Genomic DNA, 6,448 nt, shown 5'->3' with positions numbered 1-6,448 from the left:
CTCAGGAGTGTCCTGGGTGCCTCCCACCCCAGGCTTTTTTGGTTTTGGAGTGAGGGAGATGTTCAGGGGCTATGCCCAGCACTGTGCTTGTGGGAAACTCCAGGCAACATTGGAGCAGTGCTTAGGATTGCAGCTGTGCCTCCTGCATGCAAAGCATGAGCTCAGCCTGGTGATCTCTCCAAGACCCCCACTTTGAACAAGAGGGGGCATTTTCACTTTGTATTGAGCCAGAAAATGATGCTCTCAGTCCGGCTGTTCCCAGGTCATACCATGTCTTGTACCTCAGGTGGCCAGAGGGAGGGAAGGTTTACCGTAGGAGGAAAGGTGACTTTTTATTTGCCTACTCCACCCATGTTTACCCTTGTCTTCAGAGTTTTGATATGCAGAGTCCTATCGCAGTGCCTGCTGCTGGAAGCTGACAGCACCTGTGACTGCTGCTTGTTGGGAACAAAAGGCCTATTGGGGCCAGAGGGATAGTTCAGGGGTAAAGGCATTCGCTTTGCACATAGGTGATCCCTGGCTTCCCCAATATGATCCCCTGAGTATCATCAGGAGTTACCCGGAGCATAGAACCAGGAGTAAGACCTGAGCAACACCAGATGTGCTCCACCTTTCCCCTGCCCTAACAAAGAAAAAAAAAAAAGAGACAGAAAGAAAAGGTCTATGGTTATATGGATGACAGGGCAAAGCAGTTTGGTTCTAGGTACATGCCTGTCGACTTCAGTGAAAGCCACTTTCTGCATGCATCTCCCTAGTGGAAAAAGATTGCCCTGTGCTTTCCGAAGGAGAGATGGGGGGAACAACCAGAGTTGTTTAGAGGCTACTCCACCACTCCCAGAGGTGCCAAGGATTGAACCTGGGCCTTTTGCATTTCATGCACTCCAGATCTTTGAGCTATCCCCCTGTCCCCAAGATTCTTCCTTCAGAAGACCCCAGCTTGAGTGCTAAATGGACATGTGAGTATGGCTTGGAGACATTACACGTACATGCGGCTAATGACCTGAAAGCCCTAGGAAATGCAGCTCAGTAGCAACGATGGGGTGGAAGTCAGTCATTAGATTTCTCTCAACGCCACACAGACAGACCCTTCTCACAGGTCCAGAGTATGCTCATGGAGAACACAGCCTAGGCAAGTCTGATTTTCTTACAAAAACAATCTAACTAAGCAACTCAGGCTTAAGGGTTTACTTTATTTTTTAATGTGAAAATAATTTCCATGACTTTATAATAACCAATAACATTTTTTACATACAAATCTATTCTTCAAACCCTCACACTTCAGAACACAAGAAGAAATTTCCAGATACAGATTTCCTCTGTCCAGTTCCAATAGTGGTTATTTTAGACAATTGTGGGCCAATTGTGGGCCAGCAGCTGAGGCACTTTCCCTGCATTCCAGTCAATCTGGGTTTGATATCTGGCACCATATACTGGTCCTATGAACACCACCAGCAGTGATCCCTAAGCGCAGAGCCAAGAATAAACCCTAAGCACTGCTGGCTGTGACCCCAAAACAAAAACAAAAAAAAAAATAGTTCAATTAAATTGAATTGAGTCAAAGAAGGGCTGGAGAGATAGCACAGTGGGTAGGGCGTTTGCCTTGCACATGGCCGACCCGGGTTCTATTCCTCTGCCCCTCCCGGAGAGCCCAGCAAGCTCCTGAGAATATCTCGCCCACATGGCAGCACCTGGCAAGCTACCTGTGACGTATTCAATATGCCAAATACAGTAACAACAAGTCTCACAATTGGAGACGTTACTGGGCCTGCTCGAGAAAATCCATGAATAAAGAGAGGACAGTGCAGTGCCGCAGTGCTGAATCAAAGAAGAAATAATTGCCTAATACACTATCAATGCAAAGCCTAGCTGCTCTTATACTTGCCTTTTAGATCTTTTCAAGAAGGAGCAGGACACTGCAAATGCAAACTAGCGAGCTGAGTTGCTCACACACCTTCAGGCTGTATTGCTGGCTGGAGGTCACACACTTTAGTTGTGTTTGCACGCAATGGGCTCTGGGTGCTCTGGAGATTTCCCAGTCTGAAATGCTCTGGAGATTTCCCAGTGCTGGGAGTTGGAGTAGGGGTGGGGAGTCCTCGACAGTAGAGATGCCAGGATAACTCTGGGTACAGATGGGCAGTGGAGGTTGAACTCTAGTCCTTAAATTACTAGCAGGACAGATGCTTTTGCCACGAAGCCATCCTCCTTTATTCTCTGCCTCAGCTCACCTAACTCTTCTCCTTTAAAAGACCATAAGTGCCATGTTCAAATAAGTTATAAATTATGTCATTGTGAGCGTCAAAATTTAAGTCAAGGCAGGGTGATTAGGGTGCGAGGCAATTGAAACAAACAAGAAAGTGTCAAGAGTTTGCTTGCTTGTTTGTTTGATCAACCCCTCCTTCAGTGTTCTTCCCACATGCTTACATGTTTTCTGACTCAAAGCTCTGGCACAGCTGGTCCCATATTACACTTACATCTCTACTTTCCCTCTACATTGGCTTCATATGATTTGAATTCGCATTAATCTTTTCTCAGTAGTAACTACGGCTTTTTTTTCTTTTTGGGTCACACCCATCAGTGCACAGGGGTTACTCCTGATTCGAGAACTCAGGAATTACTCCTGGCGGTGCTCAAGGGACCATATGGGATGTTGGGAATTGAATCCGGGTCGGTCGTGTGCAAAGCAAATGCACTAACCACTGTGCTATCACTCCAGCCCCGTAACTACGGCTTTTGAAGGTGAAGGACTTCAGAATATAAGTCAAGGTTTGGGTGGCAATTTACCCAGTAACGAAGTCACCCTGACAAGCACAAGATTCTAACATGTCAGAACCAAGAGTGAATTGCTTAGGACAGTCCCCCACAACAGAGACTGGCACACATCCAAATGAACAGGAACAACCAGAGCTGGCACAGATGTGGTGAGAAAGGGATTCTCATTCACTGCTGGTGGGAATGCCAACTGGTTCAAACTTTTTGAAAAACAATACATTTCTCAAAAAAATCAGAAATTGAGCTTCCATTTGACCCAGCAATACCATTTCTGGGAATTGGAGGTTCAAAAATATACAGCAGAAACACCACCTGCACTTCTATGTTCTTTACAGCACTATTCACAGTAGCCAGAAACTGGAAACAACCTGAGCGTCCAAGAACAGATGACTGGATAAAGAAACTATGGTACAGCAACACAATGGAATACTACATAGATGTTAGATAAAATGTTGCACTGTAGCACTGTCCTCTTGTTGTTCATCGATTTGCTCGAGTGCTCACCAATAACATCTCACAACAAATTGTGAGACTTATTGTTACTGGTTTTGGTATATCACATACAACAGGGGAGCTTGCCAGGCTTTGCCATGCGGATGAGATACTTTCAGTAGCTTGCTGGGCTCTCCAAAAGGGGCGGAGGAATCTAACTCCGGTCATGAAATTTGGCTATAAATAGAAGAACATGGAGAATATCATGCTGAGCAAAATAAGTCAGAAGGAGGATAGGTGTGGAATGACTTCATTCATTTGTGGAATATAAACAAAATAAATCCAAGGCCAGGAAAAAGAGGGGTCAGGAGGACTGGTCAACAGGTCAACAGTTGGAAGTTATCACAAGTGTGTGTGGGACTGAGTGTAGGTGAGAGAAGGACCGGTATAACAGTAGTTGAAAAGCAACACTTTGGACAAGAACTGAGTGTTGAAAATGGGTAAAGGGATGTACATAATAACTTTCTAGTATCTGTATTGCAAACAAAAGTTGAGAGAGAGAGAGAGAGAGACAGAGAGAGAGACAGAGAGAGAGACAGGCTGGGTGGGCAGATTGGTGGGCTAGTATGAGGGAAACTGAGGACATTGGTGCTGGGAATGTGCACTGGTAGAGGGATGGGTGTTGGAATATAGTATGACTGAAACCCAATCATTAACAGGTTTGTAATGTTCTATCTTACAGTGATTCAATAAAAAACAAAAAATAAAACTAAAGCAAAAAAAAAAAAGGAAAGATTTAAAAAAAAAAAGTTCCCCACATCGAACTGCCAGCAATGGAAACAGCCACACTGAAGCTAGTTCAGACCCAACAGCAGAAGCCAAGACTGATTGTCCTTCTTACATCTTCTCTGATTTTTTTTCTCCTGAGGCTGGGTCCATCTCTTTCTAATACCTTGTCCACTTGACCAAACACTGAAATACCTTTGTTTGCATCATTCATTTTGATTAGTATTACTGTTTAATTTTGTTATTATTTGGGAGAGGAAGGAGGTTCAGGCCACATCTGGCTATGATCAGAGTTTACTCCTGGTTCTAAGATTAGGTATCACATCTGGTGGTGCTTGAGGGCTTAAATATGGTACTGGGGACTGAACCCAATTGACCAAATGCAAGGCAAGTTCCTTAACCCCTGTACTATCTTTCCAGCTCTAATTTTTATTTTCTGCAAAAAAATCTATCCCCTTAATTTTAATGTCTATCTAAGCATGCAAAAAGTGGCAAAAGGATCAGGGTTATGGCTCAGTGGCAGAGTATACACCTTGTATATGGTGAGGCCTTAGATGGCCGGCACCCACGCACCCATCCACAGTAGTGGGTGGAAGGCACTTTCCCTTCCATAAAGTGCAGCCCTGAACTGCACTTACAAATGGGGAGTCAGATAGAAGTTTAGAGTTCCTCCCACCATGCAGAAAAGCAAAGCAGGTATGGGTAGAAGAACACTAGGGCCTTCAGAAAACAAGGCCCTTTCTCTTCTGTCTCCTATCCACAGGGCTGTCATGTCTTTTCAACACAGAAGACAAAATTTAAGTTCTTGAAGCTTGAACAGGAACTTGATGCATGTGACAAGCAGTTAGTTGAGCAAGGAAGGCTGGGGCCTGCCCCATGCTTCAGGGTAGGCTGCAAGTGGCACAGCTGAGTTTCCTTCCCATTCTCCTCCTCCTTCTCCGTAGAAATGGCACTGCTTCTAGTTTAATCTGGTGCAGTTCAGTGACCCACAGAGTCAGAATCTCACATGGGGCAATAAGACTACAGTTGTTTAGAGCTGGACATTAACCAGAGAGGGCGTGGGGAACTGGCAGGATAATTTGAGGCCCCTTAGTGGCTGCAATCCCTAATGGCCATGGTTCTGGGCCACAATTCAGCCATGTTACAGTCCTCCTTGGCCCTCTTACAGAGGCTGAGCATGACCAAAGCCAGCACGTTCTCACCTTATCCTCTTCCACACATTGTCTTAGGGGTGAAGGAACCCAAAAAAGAGTTACCAGACCTAAAGAATCCACAGATCCTGGACCAGTGGCTGAGGTTTCTACTTGAGTTATTTTTAAAGGGGTCCAATTCTGAGACTAAATTATCAGTCTTTATTCCCCTGTGCCCCAGTATTAAAGATCACATCCTGCTTCTTCCTAAAATGTTCCCCTAAAATGTTCTTCCCATAATGTTAGGGCATTTGACATCTTTGCACAATGACTAATGTTTCTCCTGTAATTTAGATATTTTCTTCCTTCTGATCAAGGAGAGGGTGGATAGAAGAGAGCCTTGTTTAGTTTTTGTATACAACGTCTTTCTCCCTGCAGACTGGCACAGAGAGGTGTATGCTCTACCAGGAATGAATAGAGAAAGAACCAGGTACCCCATGCTTGCCCACAGTACTCATTTCATGCAAGTTCCACATTCTGGCAGCGCCCACACCGGGTGAAGGTAATGAAAGAAAACACTCAGCACTTTGGACCTGGCTATAGCAACACCCAACAACCTTTGTCCTGGGAACACAGCATTTCAAGACTTGGCTTTTAACACCCCTCAGACTGAAGAGAGCTGGAGGGAGGAGATTGTAACCGACAACCCTCCCCTTTCAGCCAAACCTCCTTCCACACACCAGCACAAACCACATATTCTCATCCAGAGGGGAGGGAGGGGGAGGAGGGAAATTTGGGAGTACCTACTACCCCTTCAAATCAATTGTGCCAAAAGTTTCCAAATTCACTAGGGCCCAGCTCTTCTATCTGTATGATGATAAGCGGATAATTAACCGCCTCATTTTAACAAAATATACAGAGTGACAAGACCATCCCCGGGGGGTGGGGGGGAGGAGTGGGGGGGTGGAATCAATGACTTAAAGCTCTGCAGGGCAAAAGGAAAGAGGGCGGAGGAGATCAGCGGAGAAGCCACTGGGGAGTGGGATCAAGGTGATTCCTCTCCAGCGCTCAGACCCGGCAGCCCGCTGCGGTCTCGGAAGCCCCTTCTGCCCCCAACAAAAACGGCCCGCGGGGGCGGGCGCTCCCCGGAGGCCCCGCCCGCGCCCGAGGCCCCGCCCCGCCGCCGACGTCAGTTGTTATGTCTCGACTGGGCGCCCGGCCGCAGCTGATCTGCTCGGGAGGCGACGCGGCGGCCTCACGCGGCGGGGGCGGCGGGGATCGCGGCGGGAACTCGCGCCGCCCATCGGAGCGGGGCGGGCGCTGCGTGGCCG

The sequence above is a fragment of the Sorex fumeus genome, unplaced genomic scaffold (assembly GCF_029834395.1).
Source record: "Sorex fumeus unplaced genomic scaffold, SorFum_2.1 ptg000003l, whole genome shotgun sequence".
NCBI classification, from domain to species: Eukaryota; Metazoa; Chordata; class Mammalia; order Eulipotyphla; family Soricidae; genus Sorex; species Sorex fumeus.
Note: the sequence above shows the minus strand (reverse complement) of the source record.